The 23,181-nt window shown below is 40.4% G+C and overlaps 1 protein-coding gene across 1 annotated transcript in view; it reads right to left on the bottom strand.

Moving 5' to 3' along the window:
- The window catches only part of ITGA9 (integrin subunit alpha 9), a 953,395-nt gene that overhangs the window by 557,903 nt on the left and 372,311 nt on the right, over positions 1-23,181 (bottom strand). The window lies entirely within an intron of this gene.

Consider the following 23,181-nt stretch of genomic DNA (forward strand, 5'->3'; position numbering starts at 1 on the left):
AAAAAAAACTATGAACAAATCCCTATGCACGCAGCACATACCTTATTTTAAAGTAAAAAACAAAATGGGAATGTACTATTTAGAGGGGGGGAAGAAGTCTAAAATTCATATATGTTTATGTTTTGTTTTTAATTTAATTTTGTTGTTTAATATTAGGATGTATTAATTTGTAAAATTGGATTAGAATTTTGGAACTATATAGAATTACATAGGTAAAATTAATGGAAGATACATAGGATAAATAAGGGGTTTATGATATGTACTGTATGGTTTTATGAGTTTGCATTATGAATTTAAAATATACTTGGAAATGTAGAGATTTGATGAAAGTTAATAATAGTAATTGCTAAGTGCCTGAAAAGTAATTGAGCTTGGAAATATTGAATGAAATTATAGAAAAGTAAATATGGAAATATATTAATTGATGCATTGGTGTTCAGATAGATTTTCATAGTACAGTGGTACCTCGAGATACGAGTTTAATTCGTTCCGGACCTGGGCTCTTAAGTCGAGCAGCTCTTATCTCGAACGACTTTTCCCCATAGGAATTAATGTAAATAATTTTAATTGGTTCCAGCCCTCAAAAAACTCACAAAGTTAGTCTAAATTATGCAGAAAGACATGTTTTTAATGAAGAAATGTACATGTACATATAAATGAATAATGAAGTTTCTTTCACTTAACTTGTAAACTTTCTTAAACTTTTAAATTTACATATGTTCAACTTCTCTGCCACCCAATCCTGTAGGACAGAGGACCCCAACCCTTTTTGCACCAGGGACCGGCTTTAAGCGATCAAGAGAGGAATGGGTGAATGAATGGACGGAGGGTGGGAAGGAAGGAAGGAAAGAGGGAAGGGACAGGAACAGAGGAAGGAAGCAAGGAAACTTATGAAAGGGGAGAGTAAGAGAGGAATGAGTGAAGGGAGGGAGGGAGGGAAGAAGGTGGGAAGGAGAAAGAAAAGAAGAAATAGAGGAAGGGAAGGTAAAAGAGAGAAAGAAAAAGAGCAAGAAAGAAAGAAAGAAAGAAAGTAAGGGGGAAGGGACAGGAACAGAGGAAGGAAGCAAGGAAACTTATGAAAGGGGAGAGTAAGAGAGGAATGAGTGAAAGGAGGGAGGGAGGGAAGAAGGTGGGAAGGAGAAAGAAAAGAAGAAATAGAGGAAGGGAAGGTAAAAGAGAGAAAGAAAAAGAGCAAGAAAGAAAGCTGCAAGCACCCCCCCGAAGCCCCCCAGGCTGGCTGCAACCTTTTAAAACACGCGCGCCGCTTCGCAGCTGTCTCCTGAAGCCGAACGCGGAAGTTAGCGTTTGGCTTCAGGAGACAGCTCCTTGGCGCTTGTATCTCGAATTTGGGCTTGTAAGTAGAACAAAAATATCTCTCCCCTCCCAGCTCTTATCTCGAGTTGCTCTTAAGTAGAGCAGCTCTTATGTCGGGGTTCCACTGTATTATTAGATTACTATAATAATATGATAAATATTTAATAAATGAAGATTTTAAAGCATGGATTTATTAATAGTTGTGTTTTTGGTTTTTCTGGTTGTTTTAGTTTTAATAGTAATAGATTTTGGTTTTGTTTTATTATTAATTTCTTTTAATAAAAAAGAAGGGAATTTTTTTCCTAATTAAGAAAAAGTTGTATAAGGGTTTTTTGTTTCTTTTAAGAAGAATGTATAAAAAGGAGGAGTAGGCATGATGGCCTATCTAGATTTATAAGAGGATAATGATATTAATTGAAATATAAAATAACAGAATAACATAATGGGAAGGGACCTTATTGTGCCCCAGGACTGAGCCCCAAATAATTACGCAATAAGGTGTCTTGGGTGACATCTGTGAAAAAAAAATCAGACGCTCAGGCATGAAAATTTATTTGTTTGTTTATTCATTCATTCATTCATTCATTCATTCATTCATTCATTCATTCATTCATTCATTCATTCATTTAGACTTCTATGCCGCTCAGTCCCAAAGGGACTGCCGCTCAGACACTATACTTTTCCGCCCACACCGAAAAATAATTAGAGGGAACATTGGTTGTGATGGCAAACCTATGGCACGCCTGCCACAGGTGGCATCTGGAGGCATATCAGAGGGCATGCAAGACTTTGCCCTGTGTCAGTTCCAGCGAGGGTGCTCACGCTGCCAGCTGATTTTTGGCCTTGGAAAAGACTGTTTCACCCTCTGGACCCTTCAGGATAGCTTCCCTGAAGCCCCGGAGGCAAAGAAATTCCTCAACGGACAAACCGGAAGTTCAGGAAACCACACTTCCTGTTAGCTGTTGTACTGTTTTTTTGCACTCTGGAGGGTTGAGGGAAGCCAGGAGTATAAAAAACCAGCAGAACGGCAAACCAGAAGTGCATTTTTCCAAATGTGAAGTGAGGTGGAATCCCAGGAAAGTGAGGCTTCTTTGGGAGGAGAAGGCTGAAGGGCAGGTGGGCGGTGGAGGGAGGGAGACCTGGTGGAGGGATAATAGCAGCAGCTGGACCAAGGGAGGGGTGGAGGGCCTTCTGAGCAGCTCCATTATGAAGGGAGGGAAAATCGCCTTTTCTGCTGCAGCATTCAAAGTGGCTGCTGCTCTTCCTTCTCCGACTCACACACAGAGAGCAAGATGTAGTCTGACTCTTTAAGATACTTAAACAGGGCAGTGGGGAGGGGGCCAGAAAGCGACAGCCAGGCAGAGGACAGCTGCCTTCTGAGCAGCTCCATTTTAAGGGGGGGAGGAATCACCTTTACTGCTGCAGCATTCAAAGTGGCTCCTGCTTTTCCTTCTGGGTCCCCATTCACACACAGAGCAAATTGCAGTCTGACTCTTTAAGGTACTTAAAGAAGGCCGGAGGGAGGGGGCCAGAAAGGGACAGGCAGCCACAGGACAGCTGCCTTCTGAGCAGCTCCATTGTGGAGGGGGGGAGCAATGTTCCCTCTAATTTTTTTTTTATGTGGGCGGAAAAGTATAGTGTCTGAGCGGCACATTAGGCAAGTCCTTTGGGATTGGGCGGCATAGAAGTCTAAATAAATGAATGAATGAATGAATGAATGAATGAATGAATGAATGAATGAATAAATAAATAAATTTTCAGGCCTGAGCACCTGATTTTTTTTCACAGATGTCACCCAAGACAACTTGTTATGTAATTATTTGGAGCTCGGTGCTGGGGAAGAATAAGGTCAATAAGGTCCCTTCTCACTACATTATATGCTAGATTGGAGCATATAAATTCAGTAAATAAATTATATATGTATCTAAAATGAATTTTTTATCATATGTGTGTGCAGGCGTGTGTGAGAATGTATATATGCACATACATACTTTTGTGTGTGTGTTTTTAAAAACCAAAACATTAATTTGCAAAGCAATTTTTCAGACAACTGGATTGTCAGTCAACCAACTAGCATCTGAAAAATAAATTACAATCCACTGCTGTGCACTCACAGAAGGTTTGATTTATTAACAAAGCCATTTTGGATTCATGGCAGTTATACCAGCAATTGAGGTTCACTTCCATTTCTACTAGGTAAAAGTTCATTATCACAAACCCACACCCACAAGTACAATCATATCAACCAATCCGGGGAAAGGAGTGCTGGCTTCTTCACTTGTTCAGTCACCTAGGACTCTGCACATCTCTCCCCCCCACCCCATCCCTATCGCTGCTACTGTGTCAGGTGGCCTGACATGGATTTAATTTCCAGATTAAAAATTGACCTTAACAGTATAAAGTATAGCTATGAGTGGTGAAAACCGTGTTTCCACTGAAGAGAATAAATACATTTCCTGAACACCGGCTTTTAAGGCTAATTGATTTATTGGCTCTCTATGTAGTATACTATTGTCTTTACACTCATGGGACAATGAAACTCTTCCAGAACAGAAGTAAATTCTGCCACACTAGCAATGATAGCCAAAGGGGCCTTAAAAATGCTGATGGGTGGGAGGGCTCTTGGAGCTAGAAGACCCATTGTACCTACCTGAACAGTTTTCTCGATGAACTGGAAGAAGAGTCCAACATGGATAATTTACCAATCCTACTGGTAGAGACTGAGTTAGAATTTACATATTAATTAAGCACCGCCCCCTTGCGGTCCCCATGAGCTTAGTTTTAAAAACGAAGACAATGTAAGAATAACTAAATTTTATTTGTAACAAATACATAACTTAACTGCACCCAAATACTCCAGCGTCCCTGAACTGAAACAGTGCCGGGTGGGTTTTGGACTCTCTTTCCAGTGCATCGAGAAGACCATTCAGGTAGGTACAACGGGTCTTCTCCACTGCACTTGGAAGGAGAGTCCAACATGGGATATACCAAAGATTAAGGCCCATGGGAGGGAGAAGGTTGTGTCAGGGTCATCAGAGGAGAGCACACTCATTGAAGAACTCGTCTACCAAATGCTGCCTCCGCTGAAGCAAAGAAGTCCAACTTATAATGATGGATAAATGTGGAAGGAGCCGCCCAGATTGCAGCTCAGCAAATGTCCTCAATGGACGCCTGGGTTGACCATGCCGCTGACGTAGCTGCACTCCGGGTCGAGTGAGCCATTATTCCCAATGGTGGGACCTGGGCGCTTATTTTGTAAGCTTCAACGATGCAGTCCCGAAGTCAATGACTGATGGATTTGGAAGACACTCCAAGCCCCATCTTGTGATAGGAAAATGATATAAACAACCTTTCAGATTTCCTGAATGGTTCAGTTCTCCTAACGTAAATCTTAGTGCTCTTCTGATGTCAATCTTGTGCCATCTTAGCTCCGTCGGATGGTTACCATGTGTGCAGAAATCTGGAAGCACTAGTTCCTGTTTCCTATGGAAGGTAGTGTTCACCTTTGGTATAAAGGTGGGATCCAGTCTTAAAATAACTCTATCCGAATGGAAAACACAAAGATCCGGTCAAATAGATAGTGCCAATAGTTCGGACACTCTGTCTGCTGATGTTATTGCCACAAGGAAGGCTGTCTTAATAGATAAAAGACGAAGTGAAATTGACCTCAAGGGTTCAAACGGAGGTCCCGTCAGTACTCTTAGTACTAGCGAAAGATCCCATGACGGAAACTTATGAATCAGCGGGGAATTCTTGTTAGAGGCTCCTCGTATGAAGTCTCTCACCCATGGATGATAAGCTAACGAGCTTATCCAGGTGCCTCCGATACCTGGATCATGGTTGAGAAGGCTGCCACTTGTCTTCTTAAGGTATTGGGGGGGCAAACCTTGCTCCATCCCTGCTTGTAGGAATTCCAAAACAGGAATCACCGGGGCCTCTCTGGGGTTGATTTGATGTTTGCCACAAAAATCACAAAAGGCCGACCACGTCACCTGGTATATTCTGGAGGTTGATGCAGCCTGCATCGTGGCGATGACCTTCTCCAGTAATTGGTGGTGTCTCAGTCTGCTCCTCTCAAGTGCCAGACGGTCAGCTGAAGCCACTGTGGATCTGGGTGTCATCGGCTCCTCTGACTGAAGGAGATGTCCTGATCCGGGATTCTCCATGGAGAGGATACGGATAGTGCTACTAGATCTGAGAACCATGGGCATCATGGCCAGTGTGGAGCCACCATCAGCACCTCCATCTGCTCTTGTAGAATTTTGTCCACCACTCTTTGTATGTGGCTCATTGGAGGGAAGGCATATAGTAATCTGGGAGGCCATGTTGAACCCCTCTGCTCCCAGCTCTTGAAAACGTGTGTAGAATCTCGGAAGCTGAGCGTTTCGATAGCTCACAAAGAGATCCACCAGTGGAATCCCGAATTTGTGGACTATTTGTTGAAATAGTTCTGGGTCTAGTCTCCACTCCGAGGGGTCTAGAGTAGTTCTGCTCAGCCAATCCGCTTGAATATTGCTGGTTCTGGCAGTGTGCTCTGCTGTCAAGGATGCTAGGTGGGACTCTGCCCATTCGAAAAGCTTGGTAGTTTCCTCCATGAGCCGGTGTGACCTCGTGCCCCCCTGGTGATTCAGGTGGGCCCTGGTTGCGACATTATCCGTTAACACCAACACCTGTCTGCCTGCGACATTGTCCGTTAACACCAACACCTGTCTGCCTTGAACGAGACAGGCAAATGATTGAAGGTCAAGGAATACTGCCCTGAGTTCAAGGAAGTTGATATTGATCGGTGACAGGTCCTCTGCAGACCAGAGGCCTTGGGTCACGTGAGGTCCAATGTGAGAGCCCCAGCCCAAAAGGCTGGCGTCCATTGTAAGAATCTATCTATTTGAAAAGCAATAAAGAAAAACAAATAATAGAGGGAGAAAATCAGAATAGAAAGAAGACATTACCAATGCATACTAATAAAATCCATTATTTTCAGTTCTATGTTCCATTCCAAGAAAAAGGACATATAGTATCTTGTTTTTCAACCTAAGGATATAATTCTTAAAGCAAGGGGAAGAAATCTACCTATGGGAAGCTGTGGCTGGAGTCACGCTGGATCCCGAGGGAGCCTTTGGACCAGAAGCAGTCCGCAGCTGAGTCCAAGAAGCCCAAAAACAACTGGGCGCTTTCTGGCACCGGCTGGCCACCCTCTATCTGTGCTACATCCAGGTGGCATGGTGCTTGGAGGCCTGCTACAACCAGGTAGTGCACCCGCAGAAGCGCCTGGCGCTGCACCAGATGCTGGATGGTGTGCTGGGCTGCATCGTGGAGCTCAAGCAGGAGCTGGTGGTGCTGGACTACTCTGAGTACCATGGAGAAGTTCAAGCTCACGCTGGTCAGTCCAGGGTGCCGAACGGGAGGAGAGAGACACACACTCCTCCCTGCATGTACCATCCCTATCCTGGCATCGAACCCAAACCAAGCCAGCAACCACCACCCCCTGCATCACATCCCCCCTCACACTCAATTTGGAATAAACCCACGCACCGGCCCCACCCTATTTCCTGGGGGGGTTTTTTGCTTCCTGGGGTTTTTTGCATTTGGAGTCCACGGGTCAGAACCCACTTGGAAAGAAAATCGCCAGGGGTGGGCGTGGTCCCCAGAGCCGAAGAAGCCAGGCTCAGAGCCCATGGGGGTTTTTCAGCTTGGGAGGGGCAGATCAGCTGTCGGGCGGAGACCACTGTGTGGTGTTTGAAAACGTTGTGTCAAGGTCAGATTTTTTGGGGGAGAGATTGGCTTCTCTCTGTTGCAACATTTAAAGTGGCTGCTTCTTTTCCTTCTCTGTCTCATACACACAGCTGCTAGTGGGTGCCAAAAAGTTGGGTGATATTTTCCAATTACCATAAGCCATTTACCGGTATTTGAATGGAATAGGGAATCTGTGGCCCTGTAGATATTACTGAATTAGAATGCCCAACTTGCCATCAACTAGTTGGGGCAGGCGTGACAATTCGCCATCAATGGTCTAGTGTGTGGCTTATGAACAATACTGAGGCCAGATCTTAATTATATTTAAAATCTCAGTGTGTTTGAAAATTTGATGAAGTAATTATGAATTCTTACATTTGGAAAGAACAGCCTCATTTAAAGAGCTCTACATATGCCAAATCCAAATATTCCAAATGCATAGTATTACTCTGCTATTCTTCCAATCTGACTTTACAGATATTTGTCACAATACCAGTCCAGGACCACAAGCTTTCTTAACTGGGTGCTATACTAATGGTATAAGTTAAACCTTGGCTGGTCTATAGTCCTCTACTGTATTTCAAGCTGCTCTGTTAATGGGGAAATATTTTGGTAGTAAAAAATTAAACATATAACACAAATCTATTTTATTTATTTAATTCCAATTCCCCCCCCCCCCCATTTTAAACAGTGGTTCTGTATGGTTAACACAGATGAAAATACAAAACAATAAAATAAATATATAATCAACATCCAAGATAAAATCAGAAGCAACCTTAAATACAACCATCACAAAAGCTCTGACATTCCTATCCCTAGGCCTAGGCCCCGAGTCTACAGAGAGGGGCGGCATACAAATCAAATAAATAAATAAATAAATAAATAAATGAATGAATGAATGAATGAATAAATAAATAAATAAATAAATCACAGTCACATCTTCAAAGGCCAGCACAGCCAAAGCCACTGTCTTCAAAGTTTTAAGCTCTAAGGCCAGTAGCAACATGGCCAAACTAACCTTATTTATTTATTTATTCATTTGTACAATACACAAGTACATAGGAAGAAAATAGACATGTGATAATATAAAAAGAGTGAAAGTGGGCTTAGAGGAGAGGAAATATGACAGGAAGAGAATATATAAGATAGGTGAAAGAAAGGAAAGACAATTGGACAGGGGAAGAAAGGCACACCAGTGCACTTATGTACGCCCCTTACTGGCCTCTTAGGAATCTGGAGAGGTCAATCATGGAGAGTCTGAGGCAGAGGTATGACATAGGCTCATAAGTCCCAAATTTCCTTTTGGGTTAGTTGACACATAATTCTGCAATATTTCTGCACTTATGAAGAGTGATTGATATTTTCATGCAACGAAAGGCACACCAGTGCACTTATGTACGCCCCTTACTGGCCTCTTAGGAATCTGGAGAGGTCAATCATGGAGAGTCTGAGGGAGAGGTATGATGTAGGCTCATAAGTCCCAAATTTCCTTTTGGGTTAGTTGACGCATAATTCTGCAATATTTCTGCACTTATGAAGAGTGATTGATATTTTCATGCAACTAAAATTATTATCAAGTAAACAGAAACTGATGTGATCTGAATGTTTTACATGACATTTTACATACAAGAAGCAAGTCACACTGACAATTATCAGAACTTCATTCTTCCGAATACATAATCTCAAGCTATCTGATTCTTGTCTTACTAGTAGAAATTATGTCAGACATAAAACTATTTTTACATCTAAATTAATCTGACATTCAGTTGACCACTTATATTTACTGACATTATTTGGTCACTGAGAAGTTAATGTTTTATGTTCCTTTGTATTTTGACCCAATAACAGGAAAACTAACATAGGAAAATCAATCTCAAGGGAACATCCTGTTCTAAAGGTCTCATCTGGCTGAGTACACCACTGAAAGGATTTCCTTCCATGAATTATTCCTTAACATTTTTTCCCAGTAAGACAGATATAGAAAATCCTCTTTCCTTCCCTTTGTAAGCCCTAGCTTGAAAGAATTCAGGGATCTGCTTTCAGTTACAACTCAAAGTGTGAGTATAAATGGATGGGTAGGAAATTGTAAGTTGGAAGTACAGCTAAAGTTTAATAATCCTACAACTAGATGGCAAAGTAACTACTTAAGCAGCAAATGACATCATCAGCTACTAAAAATGAAGCAGACATATAAGCAAAAATGACCAAAAATAATTTTAAAAAGAAAATAAAAGAAATCTGACCTAAAAGTTTCCTTCAGGAAGTTACATAAGAGAAGGAGAGGCATGGTCAGTGCCATGACGAGACGGCATTCCTTGTGCTCCTGTGGGGGGAGGTGTTGCTGAATACCTGCTGTTTGGGGGTGACGATTCTTGTTGGATCGGCCCAGAACCTCCTTTTTTTTTTTTATAATAAGGGTTTTTTAGTTGTTTTTATTAATTGGATTGTTCATGTTGTTTTACCACTGTTGTTAGCCACCCCAAGTCTGCGGAGAGGGGCGGCATACAAATCCAATTAGTAATAATAATAATAATAATAATAATAATAATAATAATAATAATAATAATAATAATAGAAGAAGGGGTCCTGGTCACCCACCATTTTTTGGGGTCAGCATACCCCGCGGTGGGCTGGCTTCTGACCTCGACCAGCAGTGGAGTGAAATGACCTCAGTTGCCATAGTCACGGCAACTATGTACTAGAAATAAAAGTGTTGAAAATCATCTGGAAGGAGAAGAAACATAAGTTCTTGTTCTGGAGGTTGAGGAGAAAGAGAATCTGGAAGAAAGGGTGAGCTACTATGCTGGAGGGAAACTTTGATATAGAATTTATAAATTCTTCTTTGGAAGTTAAGCTAAAGCGGAAGTATGGAAGCAGCCATATGACTAGTGGATTGTTTAACCAGCATTAAATGGATTTTAAAAAACTAACTAAAACCCAAGAACTATATAATTTGTTTTGCTTTTGGAAGTTTGGAGTTAAAATTTGACTATCAGAATTTAAATTTAAAAGATTTTAAAAGAAGTTTAAAGAATCGAAAGTAACTGTGAGATTGTATACTGATTGATTTGATTTTGATTTATTAGATTTGTATGCCGACTCGGGGCGTCTCACAACAGGGGACATCTGCTGGTGAAGTTGAGGCAATATTTGGTTGGATTTGTAATTCACTCAATATTCAATGGAACTGGGCAGATTGTTTCTATAACAAATAAAGACCAGTTGGGAACTGGAAGAAAACATTCTTGATTTGAATTCTATTTAAACCTGAAAAGAGGAGAGAGAGAAAAGGAAAAACAGACCGATTGATTCACCTGAGGCAACTGGGCTTTTAGGCTGTATAAAGATAATTTCAACAGCTGGATCAAGTTCTTTAAATTTGGATTATATGGAAGAAATAAGAGATTTATTCAAGAATATACTTAAAGACAATGAGTAGAAAGAAGAAATCAGAAATAAGAACACTATATTTTCAACTGAAAGTCTTAATCAGGATCATAGAGAAAGCGATGGAGAAGAAGAGAGGAGTGCTGAACAGATTGATGAATAATGATGAAAATATAAAAGCGTTACTAGATGGACATTCTCATAAATTAGTTGGATGATTAATGAGTTGGATGAAGAGGGGAAGGGATGCCAAAAGAAACATAGAAACATAGAAACATAGAAGTGTGACGGCAGAAAAAGACCTCATGGTCCATCTAGTCTGCCCTTATACTATTTTCTGTATTTTATCTTAGGATGGATATATGTTTATCCCAGGCATGTTTAAATTCAGTTACTGTGGATTTATCTACCACATCTGCTGGAAGTTTGTTCCAAGGATCTACTACTCTTTCAGTAAAATAATATTTTCTCATGTTGCTTTTGATCTTTCCCCCAACTAACTTCAGATTGTGTCCCCTTGTTCTTGTGTTCACTTTCCTATTAAAAACACTTCCCTCCTGGACCTTATTTAACCCTTTAATATATTTAAATGTTTCGATCATGTCCCCCCTTTTCCTTCTGTCCTCCAGACTATACAGATTGAGTTCATTAAGTCTTTCCTGATACGTTTTATGCTTAAGACCTTCCACCATTCTTGTAGCCTGTCTTTGGACCCGTTCAATTTTGTCAATATCTTTTTGTAGGTGAGGTCTCCAGAACTGAACACAGTATTCCAAATGTGGTCTCACCAGCATTCTATATAGCGGGATCATAATCTCCCTCTTCCTGCTTGTTATACCTCTAGCTATGCAGCCAAGCATCCTACTTGCTTTCCCTACTGCCTGACTGCACTGTTCACCCATTTTGAGACTGTCAGAAATCACTACCCCTAAATCCTTTTCTTTTGAAGTATTTGCCAACACTGAACTGCCAATACAATACTCAGATTGAGGATTCCTTTTCCCCAAGTGCATTATTTTACATTTGGAAACATTAAACTGCAGTTTCCAATGCTTAGACCATTTATCTAGTAAAGCTAAATCATTTACCATATTACAGACGCCTCCAGGAATATCAACCCTATTGCACACTTTAGAGTAATCGGCAAATAGGCAAACCTTCCCTACCAAACCTTCCCCTATGTCACTCACAAATATATTAAAAAGAATAGGACCCAGAACAGATCCTTGTGGCACACCACTTGTAACCTGACTCTGCTCAGAATACTCGCCATTAACAATAACTCTCTGATGTCTACGCTTCAGCCAGCTGCAAATCCATTGAACTATCCAGGGATTAAGTCCAATCTTCACTAATTTATCTATCAGCTCTTTATGTGGAACCGTATCAAAGGCTTTGCTGAAGTCCAGGTAGGCAATATCCACGGCACCACCTTCATCCAACACCTTTGTGACATAGTCAAAGAAATCAATGAGATTAGTCTGACATGATTTGCCTTCAGTAAAGCCATGCTGATTTGGGTCTAATAAGTTATTGTTTTTTAGGTGCTGATTTATCCTCTTTTTGAGTAGAGTCTCCATCATTTTAACTACAACTGATGTCAAGCTAACTGGCCTGTAGTTACCAGCTTCTTCTCTACTGCCCTTCTTGTGAATAGGCACAACACTGGCCATTCTCCAATCCTCGGGAACTTCTCCTGTTAACAAGGATTGGTTAAACAAATCAGTCAGGGGGGTAGCAATGACAGATCTGAGTTCTTTAAGAACTCTGGGGTGGATGCCATCTGGACCCATTGCCTTGATACAGAAAATGGTTTGATTAAAGAGAGGGTTGATGGCCACATACTTGATGATAATTATAAGATGAGCACATAAAATTGAGAATAGATGTGATTTGACACCTTGGAATAGGCAGAATAAGAAAGGAATTGGAATGGAAACTGAAAAATTTGGAAATATTTTATGTTTAGGCAGAAAGAGAGAAAAGAAGAAAGCATTGGATTACAAAAGATAAAAAAAATATTTAGGATTTGGCAAGAGGGATCTTGAGGAGGGATGATTGATTATTAAATATGGATTGATTATGGAATGACGTAATTAGGTATATTTAGGTGTTTCTTTAAGATGTGATATATGAATTCATAAGACTGTATTAGAAGTATAGAATTATATAGAATTATAGGGACAATTTAGATTATTGGAATCATAAAAGATTGATGAAAGTTAATGATAACAAAATGTTAAGTTTTTTTTAATATTAATTGAGTTTGGTAATAGTGAATGAAACTATACAAAAGCAAATGTGGAAAGGCACAATTGAAGTTTTGATAGATTTTTATAATAATATCATATGATTATAATACCATGATAATTGTTTAAGAAATGAGTTTAAAATAATTGATTGATTTTGTTTTGTTGATTATTTTTTTAATCTTAATAGTAATAGTGTTCAGTTCTTTTTTCTTTTTTTAGCTTATAAGTCTTTTTATATTAGCTAGGAAGAGATAGTATAAGGGATTTTAGTTCTTTTAAGGAGAATGTATAAGAAGGAGGAGTAGGCATAATGGCCTACCTGGATTTGCAAGAGGATAATGAAATTAATTTAATAAGATTAAAAGGAAATCAATGTTGAATTTAATCAGAAGAAAATTGGATATCTAGATGATAAAATTAGAGGTCAAGCTTGGAAGTTTTGATGAATACCGGAAGCAATTAATTTGAAACTAGTAGCTTTTGTGGGGGCAATTATATCCATTTTGCTAATTTGATACTGTTTTTATTGTAATATGAAGATATTTTGAAATGTATGGAGGAAAAAATAAAAAATTTATAACCCCCCTCCCCCAAAAAGGAAGGTAGATAAGAAACAAACTGTTAAGAAAACAAATGACGGGTGTGTGGGGGAGAGAGATTCAACTGAATCAGACAAAGGAAGTTGGATCTGAAAGAAATTCCAAAAAAATTCAAAAAAGCAAAAACATTTGTGAATAAAAAAGTGTTCTTGTGTTTCTTCCCAATTTTTTCCTGGCAACAAGACCATGTCTGCTGTCTATGTATGCTGCCTGCTCTAGTTGCTTTTATCTAGAAAACCCAGGTAGAAACCAATCTGGGGAGTGTACATAGCACCATTCCTAGACTTGCAAGAGCAATATCTCTTTAACAATAGAATCTAAACAATTTGTTCCCAATCTTCCAAGTTTGCTATCTGAGGTATGAAGGAAAACCCTGTTATAGGGCCCTATCCAATTGCAAGATTTCAAATAAAAACCAACTGTTTGGTCGTGGCATGAAACAAAAAAGTCTGCATATTTGCCTCAGGCATCAAAACGTATACTTATAGTATTTCCAACTTTTCTCACTTTTCAACAATTCAGTTGCAAGCAGCCAAGCTAAATAACAGAAATGTATCACTGTATTTTTTGGAGTATAAGATGCACCCTTTTCCTTCTTAAAAGAGGCTGATAATTTGGGTACATCTTATGTTCTGAATGTAGCTTCCCCCCCAGTCCTAACTACCTGCTAATGATCTTCCCAGTTCTTACCTTGCAGGCTCTTTCATTGTTTCTCTCTGCAAAGAATGTTTTCCAAGCCCTAAGTCTTTCCAGGTTTTTTTCATTGCTCTAACTTGATCTGAATAAGTTTCTTTCCAGCCCTAACCAGGTGCTAACGATGTTCCCAGGTCTTACTGGCTTGCAAGTTCTTTTATTGTTGCTCTCTGCAAAGAATGTTTTCCAAACCTTGTCTCTGTAGGTTTTTCCCATTGCTGTACTTGCTCAGAATGTTTATTTCCAGGTGCTAATGATATTGCCAGCTATTACTGGCTTGCAACCTCTTTCACTGTTACTCTCTCCAAATAAAGTTTTTTTAAAGCCCTAACCAGGGGATAAAATAATGTGTTGAAGCTGACCAGACTAAGGACGGTAGTCAGATGAATACCTGGTTAGCAGATTCTTTTCCCCATTTTCCTCTCCAAAAACTAAGGTGCATCTTATACTCCAGTGTAACTTATACTCTGAAAAATATGGTAGTTGGCAAATACTGAAACATTAAAACCTGCAGTATGTATATCTACCACACTCCTCATTTCCAGAGTAGATTTTTCCATCCTTTTATTTTAAAAAATAGAGCCGAATGTCTGAAAACCAGTCTAGATTCCAGATTCCATTCAATGCCTATTTGAAAATTATTTCTCTCTCTTATTATAGCAGATGTGTAAAGTAATTTGCTAACATCAGGAAATCTATGAAGCAGACACAAACAATCCTGAGTCCCAAAAATGTGTCATAAAAACAACAGAGTACTATTTTGTACTTGACTAATCTTCCTGGGATGATGATGATGATGATGATGATGATGATGATGATCATAACAACAATAACAACAACAACAACAATAATAATAATAACAATATGGAATGAAAAGATTTATGGAAGAATTTTGATTGGTTAAGAAAATCTGCTTTCTAAATAGGCATAATACCAGGACTTAGTTTGTTTTTAGCAAATATTTTAGGGAATTGAACAAATATTGTGAGGAAAGCAATAAATACAATGGTGATTTATCAAATAAAGAATATTAAGACACTGATCTCACAAAATGTTCAAAATTTACAATTTGTAAATTAGTTTCATCTGAAAATTTCAAATGTGGGTTGGGGGGTGTCTTTTAATATTTTTTCTGAATATCCTTTCTTTTAAAAACAGAATACTGGAGTCCATATTGTTTAAATCAATTTTGAAAACCTATGTTTTGCAAAGTACAAAACAGAGGAAAAAATATCCTGAAAATTGATTCCATAACTCAAAAGGAAGATTTATTTTGGGGGGGAGGGATGTTATTTAATTTCCCTGCCCAAACAAATGTTTCTATGTTCTAGCAAGGACACAGGTTTCTTCTCTGGCAACACTAAATCTTTCGGTTGCTATTTACATCACCATTTTCTGAACCTTCATGGTTTGACACCTGACTCTTTTGCTAACTTATAGAGATCTCTATACTCAATTAAAAGCATTGAAAATTGATTTTTTTTCTCAACAGGTTAATGGAAGTGGATTTTAAGTATTTATTTATTGTATTTATTTATTGTATTTATAGCCCGCTCGTGACATATGGACTCTGAGCAGCTAACAATAGGAATAAATACAACAACAATAAAAACAGTTAAAATCTAATAATAAAAGTCAGTAATAACAGTAAAAACATAAAAAACATACATACTTGCAATCAACCTAATTTTCAGGCATGCCGAAAAAGCCAAGTCTTAACAGCATTCTGGAAGACTGGTAGGGTGGAGAGAATGCAGATCTCTGGAGGCAATTGGTTCCAAAGGGTTGAAGCCACCACAGAGAAGGCTCTTTCCCAAGGTCCCACCAACTGACATTGTTTGTCGGACGGGACCTGGAGAAGGCCAACTCTCTGGGCCCTTACTAGCCGCAGCGAGGGAGGAGGCGGTCCCGTAAATAGTATGGCCCTGAGTCATTTAGGGCTTTAAAGGTGATAACCAACATCTTGAATTGCATTCAGAGACTGACTGGCAACCAATGCAGTGCGCGTAAAGTTGGAGTAATGCAGGTATACCTTGGTATACCTGTTATTGCACATGCCTTCTGCACCAGCTGAAGTCTCTGAATGCTCTTCAAGGGTGGCCCCATATAGAGCACATTGCAATAGTCAAGACGAGAGGTGATGACGGTATGAGTGACTATGCGGAGGGCCTCCTGGTCAAGGTAGGGCCACAACTGGTAGAAGATGGACTTATGCAAAAGACCCCCTAGCCACAGCTGAGAGATGTTGTTAATCCTCTGCTCTCTCCATATTAAGAAGAAAGTGTGTCACCCTAAACAGGGTGGCTGTGCGACAATCTGAGAACACAATAAGAGCAGAAAAATACACACATTTTGCCACCCTTATCACCACTAAATAAGCCCTAATATGGGTTCTTTATGGTGAACGTAAGAAGAGCCATGCTGAATCAGGCCAAAGCCCATTGAGTCCAGCATTCTGTGTAAATCTCTCTTTCCCTTGACCCCCAACAAATGGTACTCAAGGGAATCCTGCCTGCCTCAACCAATATAGAGGCGGCACATGGACATCCATTTCAATAACCACTGATACACTTGGCATCCATGAATCTGTCTAATCCTGCCTTGAGGATATCAAGGCTGACAGCTGTCACAACCTCTTCTGGAAGTGAATTCCATAAACCAACGATCCTCTGGGTGAATAAATATTTCCCTTTATTTGTCCTCACTTTCTTACATATGAGCTTTAGGGAGTACCCCACATCCTAGTATTGTGTGATAGAGAAAAGAATTTTTCTCTATCTACCTTTTCTATCCCATGCATGATTTTATACACTTTGATTAAGTCACCCCTTAAACACCGTCTTTCAAGGCTGAAGACACCAAGGCGTTGCAATATGGTTTCATAAGGGAGGTGCTCCATTTCCTTTATCATACTTGTTCCCCCTTTTTGCACCTTTTCCAGTTCTATTATATCCTTCTTGAGGTGCGATGACCAGAACTGTACACAGTACTCCAAGTGTGGTCTCACCATTGATTTGTACAGAGGCAATACAACACTTACTAACTTATTTTTGATTTCCTTCCTAATCTTGCCATGGAATTTGCTTTTTTTTACTGCTGCTGCTCACTGGGTTGACATCTTCATTGAGTTGTCCACCAAAACCCCAAGATTCCTTTCCTGGGTTGTCTCAGAAAGCTTGGTCCGCATCAGTTGGTAGGTATAATTGGGGTTCTTTGCCCCGATATGTGTAATTTTGCACTTGTTTAGTTTAAAATGCATTTGCCACTTTGTTGCCCACTCACTCAATTTCGAGAGATCCTTCTGGAGCTCCTGACAATCAGTTTCACTTTTCACTACGCGGAACAATTTAGTGTCATCAGCAAGCTTTGCCACCTCACTATTCTACATCCAGATCATTAGTGAATAAATTAAAAAGTAAAGGTCCCAAAACTGAACCTTGGGGTACACCACTTCTCACTTCTTTCCATCCAGAGAATTGTCCATTTATTGCCACCCTGTAATTTAGCCAGTTAGCAATCCAGGACTAGTCCTGTCCTCTAATTCTGTGGCTGAAGAGATTTTTTTTAGGAGCTTCTGGTGATGGACTTTGTCAAAACCCCTTTGAAAGTCAAGATATGCAATATCAACTGGGTCCACTTTGTCTGTGTGTTTATTTACACCTTCAGAGAATTCTAACAAGTTAGTAAGACAGGATTTGCTTTTACAGAAACCATGTTGATTTTCTTTCAGCAATGACTGTTTTTCTATGTCCCCAGTAATGTTATCTTTAATAATGGTTTCCATCACAATGCCTGGAACTGAGGTTAAACTGACTGGTCTATTTGTTTATTATTTATTAATTGGACTTATATGCTGCCCCTCTCCATGGACTCTATAATTTCCTGGATCACCTCTGGATCCTTTCTTGAAGATCAGGGTTACATTTGCCTGCCTCCAATCCTCAGGTACAGTGCCTGATCTTAGAGAAAGATTATATATTTTAGCTAGAAATTCAGCAATTTCAAACTAGAGTTCCTTGAGAACTCTAGGGTGGATGCCATCTGGACTTGGTGATGTTGACATTTAGTTTAGAAAGGTCGCTATGTTTGTTTTCACTGACAATTTGCTATCCATGGTTAAGTTAAAAGTTATTGGGTTGTGATCACTGGTTCCTATGGGCTCAGTTACAAAGACATCATGAACCAAATCCTGTGCATTAGTTAGCATCATGTCCAGAATCCCCTTTGCCCTGGTTGGTTCCATGACCATTTGCTCAAGGGAATAATCAGCTAACATGTTGAGGAACCTTGTCTCTCTTTCATGTGTAGAACAAGAATTTACCCAATCTATTCGGGGATAGGTGAAGTCCCCATTATGAATACCCAATTTCTTTTTGAGGGCTCCTTAAATTCATTTTCCAAATAGCAATCTACCTCTGGAGTTTGGCTGGGAGGGCGATAGCAGATCTTTAATGTCAGATTAGTTTCTCGTCCTGGGATTTTTATCCACAATGTTTCTTTGGGTGAGTTTGAATTTTCTTGAAGTTCATGAGATTCTAACTCCTCATTTATGCACAAGGCCACGCCGCCACCATTTCTCCCTCTCCTGTCTATCCTATACAGTTTGTAACCTGGAATCCTTGTGTCCCATTAGTTTTCATCTGTCCACCAGGTTTCTGTTATCCCAATAATATCAATATTATTTTCTATTGCCAAGCATTACAATTCTCCTATTTTCGCTTGAAGGCTTCTAGCATTCATGTGCAAACATTTATATGTAATTTTCTCATGCACTTTAAACTTTGACTATAGATTTTGACTGTAGAATTTGTAGATGGCCTACCATATCCTTCTGCTTAACTATTACAATGTAATTTTCCTCTTGACTCACCAATGTGTGCATAGCTTCCACCCTCCATATTTGGCAGTGCATCTTCTCGAACCGGAAGCTGCCCAGCTCCTGACGACTAGCCCCTATGGATCAGTTTAAAAGCTGCTCTGAAACCTTTTTAATATTAATCACAGGCAGTCTTGTTCCATTATGGTTCAAGTGTAACCCATCCCTTTTATACAGGTGTGGCTTCTCCAAAAATGTTTCCCAGTTCCTAATGAATCTAAACCCTTCCTCTCGACACCACTGCCTCATCCACGCATTGAAGCTCCTGAGCTATGCCTGTCTAGCTGGCCCTGTGCACGGAGCAGGTAGCATTTCTGAGAATGCAACCTTGGGGGTCCTGAACTTTAATCGTCTACCTAGCAATCTAAATTTGGCTTCCAGGACCTTCCACTTAGCTTTCCCAATGTCATTGGTACCGACATGTACCACAACAGTTGGCTCCACCCCAGCAATATCTATCAGCCTGTCTAGGTGCCTTGTGATATCTGCAACCTTTGCACCCGGCAGGCAGTTTACCATGCGGTCAACACTTCCATCACAAACCTGTCTCTCTATATTTCTAACAATCAAATCACCCACTACAAGGAGCCCCCCTCCCACCACTCAAGTACCCCTGGTGCAAGAGGATATGGGCACATCCTTCAAGGAAGGGGTTCCAACTAAGGGAGCATGTCCCTCTTCCACAGACTGATGTCCTCTCTGCCCAAGATCCCCATTCTCCAAAGCTGGGGAACTGCTCAGCATGGAGTGGTATGCTCCTACTGCATCCCTGAAGATCTTCTCCTGCCTCACTATCTCTCTCTGCTCCTCCGGATCTGCTACCTTGGCTTCAAGGGAAAAAAAACTGTTCCTTGAGAGCCAGGAGCTCATTGCACTGATCACACACCCAAGACTTCTGTCCAGCAGACAGTCATACATGTGACACTCAATGCAAAACACCCAGTGTTCAGTCAGACTTGGATTTATTAGCCCTCCAGCATCGCTCTAGACATCTCTTCTGGCATTTCATCTCCCGAAGTTCCTCAGTAAACCAAAGGGCTCTTCAGGATCCACTGCCACAGAGAGTTCATGCAGGCACAATCTGATCTGGAGCCCCAGATGCCACCCTATTCCAGGCAGACACTAGGGATTCCACTGGGCTGCAGACAAGGGAATCAGGTAATTCCCCAAGCTCTCTCTGAAACCCAAGCGGGTCCATTAGACTCCTAGGGCGGAACCACCTAATTGGCTCTGCGTTCCTGTGGTGAAGGATTGGCATTTTGAAGTCAAGCCTCACCAGGAAATTATCTGACCATGACAAGGGAAAAGTATCTATAGCCCTTAAAATCAGATCCTGTGTCCACTGCCCTGAAAGAAAAACTAGGTCGAGTGTGTGTCCCCCATCATGAGTCAGGCCCTCAATTACTTGGGTCAGGTCCATGGTTGTCATGGAAGCCATGAACTCCTGTGCTGCCCCTGAGGATTCACTGAGAGATGGCAGATTAAAGTCCCCTAAGACCATCAGTCTGGGAAACTCCACCGCCAACTCGGCCACTGCTTTGAACAGTACAGGCAGGACTGTTGCAGTTCAGCTGGGAGGCAGGTACATTAGCAAAAAGCCCACCTGAACCCTAGGTCCAACTTCAGGAGGAGAGACTCACAACCAACAATCTTGGGTGCAGGGATCCTGTGAGGATTAAAGGTCTTCCACACTATAATAGCCATTCCTCCACCCTTTCCCTGGTGCCATGGCTGGTGCAGCACCTGGAACCCGACAGGGCACATTTCCGAGAGGGGAACACTCTCTTTTTATCCCAGCCAAGTCTCAGTTATATACACCAGGTCAGCCTCTTCCTCCAGGAGCATGTCCCAGATCAGAGGGGCTTTGTTGGTTACTGAGCTGGCATTCAGCAGCAGTAGCCTGAGACCAGGGCCCTGACATTCCCTGTCACCTGCTATATGGGTTGAACTCAAGGGGCTGGAACAAGGGATTGCTGTAAGATAACGAAACCTAGTTCCCAATGAGTGACCTATCCTGCAGCTCCCGTCGTACTTTACTCTCCCTGTTATGACCATAATGCTCAGTTTCTCGTGCTCCCCAGAGATTGCCTCTCCAACTCCACCAGTATCCCTCTCCTCAGGCAGGCCTCATGCATTCAGATCACGCCAGGGGTTATAGTCGGGTCACCCCCTCTTCTGTAAGTCCACTCAGCAGGGAGGACACCAAATTTCACCCCCGGTGGTCTCATTCTAGCTGACTATTCAGTCCTTCCATTCACCACTTCATCTCCCCATTCCCACATATATACATCCAGTCAGACAATATAATATATAAACTCAATATAAAACCATAGCTAATTGATATAAATGAACTATAAAAGTATAAAACATTAAAATGTTAACAATAGTTTCCCATGACCACCAAGTTCAATAAATCTGCATTATCATTTTTCATGATTTAATAATTGATGTAAACACAAAAGCATATTCCTAAAAAGGAATATGTCCATCTGGGACAATCATATAGTTCCCTTAAGCTGATATTAAATCAGTCAGTTTTGTTCCTGTGATAATAAACTCACCAATGCTAGACACAAGCTTAAAAAAATAAAAGAGTCCCCTGCCAGAATCCCCCCCCCCCACCATGTCTGAAGTCTGTAGCAATAAAGGCTGAAATTCCAAGTAAGCAAAAGTTCACTAATATGATAGTCAGCATCTGGAATGAACCTAGTCTCGAGAGTTATGTGTAAGATCTATCTATCTATCTATCTATCTATCTATCTATCTATCTATCTATCTATCTATCTACCTACCTACCTATCTTTATGCTGCCCCTCTCCCTAGACTTAGGGCAGCTTACAACATGTTAGCAATAGCACTTTTTAACAGAGCCAGCACATTGCCCCCACAATCCGGGTCCTCATTTTACCCACCTTGGAAGGATAGAAGACTGAGTCAACATTGAGCCGGTGATGAGATTTGAACTGCTGACCTGCATATCTAGCAGTCAGCTTTAGTGGCTTGCAGAACTGCACTCTACCCACTGCGCCACCTTGGCTCCTGTCTATTATCCAAGGGTCTAAGTTCAATCCTCCTCTGTCCATACTCAATTGTTGTTTAATTAACCCCTTGGAGTCCAAATTCATCCTAATATCATCGTTGTTCAAAAGATGGCTAATTTATTCCTCTCCAATGGTCGTCTACACCAGCCTCTCCCTCCATGCTCCATATATCACCTTCAGAGTTGCTCGGGCATTTGGATGCTGCTGTTACTGCTCAATTATCAGATTTCTTGCAGCCTGTTCTTACAATGCTTATTTCTTACTCACCAACTCCAATCACCTTAAAAGCCACTTCAGTCACTTTTAAAAGTTGTGTCAGTCACTAGTATTCTAGCCAATATTTCCTAGGAAATTTGCTATTTAAAAGCTGTTTAACCCTGCTGTTCTGTGAGACCCGAAATAAAAGTTTGAGACCCTGTAAAAAATTTTCCCTGCATATCTGAAACTTGAAATTTCATGGCTTTGCATCATTTCAGGGGTTCTCTCTATGATATTTTTGGGGTGGGGGGCTTCTTTCTTGCTGAAAAAAAATAGTCCCTAGAGTTCTGTTCCTGGGTCACCCTGACCCGGACTGAAAATTCTTCATTTGAAGAGCTTATGTGTGGTCAATTTGAAAACTTTTTTCACTTGGAAAGTAGTCTGAACATTTTTGCACACAATGATATGAAAATTGAACTGAAAATAATTATGCATATTGCTTTATTTTGATCATAAAAGGCAGACCCCCCGTTATTTGTGAACTTCTTTTCAATTTATAGATAGTTTAGCTTGCAAAATGGGTTCAATTTTACTAAAGTTGGTGTGGGATTGGTAGTTTGAACATTTCTGAACATAGGAAAAATATAAATGAACTGAAAGAAATGATGCTTATGGGTTTTTTAAAACCAGAAATAAGGTCCCCCCCCCCCCGGCTGCTTGCAACCATTTTCACTTTAAAAAATTTTTAGGCTCCAAATCCAAAATATTTTTAATATCTTAGACATTCATTTACTCAATTTAACATTGCTGATCATCATAAAAATATTTGTGGGGGAGGGGCTAACTTTTTTCTGGGCAAAAAAAAATCACGTTGAGTCTGTTTCTGGTCATATATGACCCGGATCAAAAACAATTTTTTTAGATACTTGAATTTGGTCTTTTTGCAAACATTTTTCACTGGGAAGCTAGTTTGAACATTTATGAACGTAATGATATGAAAATTGAACTGAAAAAAATTGATGCTTATATTTTTATTTTGATCAAAAAGCCCCACCCCCATTTTTAAATAATTTTGTGTCAGTTTATAT

Source organism: Erythrolamprus reginae, chromosome Z (assembly GCF_031021105.1).
Source record: "Erythrolamprus reginae isolate rEryReg1 chromosome Z, rEryReg1.hap1, whole genome shotgun sequence".
NCBI classification, from domain to species: Eukaryota; Metazoa; Chordata; class Lepidosauria; order Squamata; family Dipsadidae; genus Erythrolamprus; species Erythrolamprus reginae.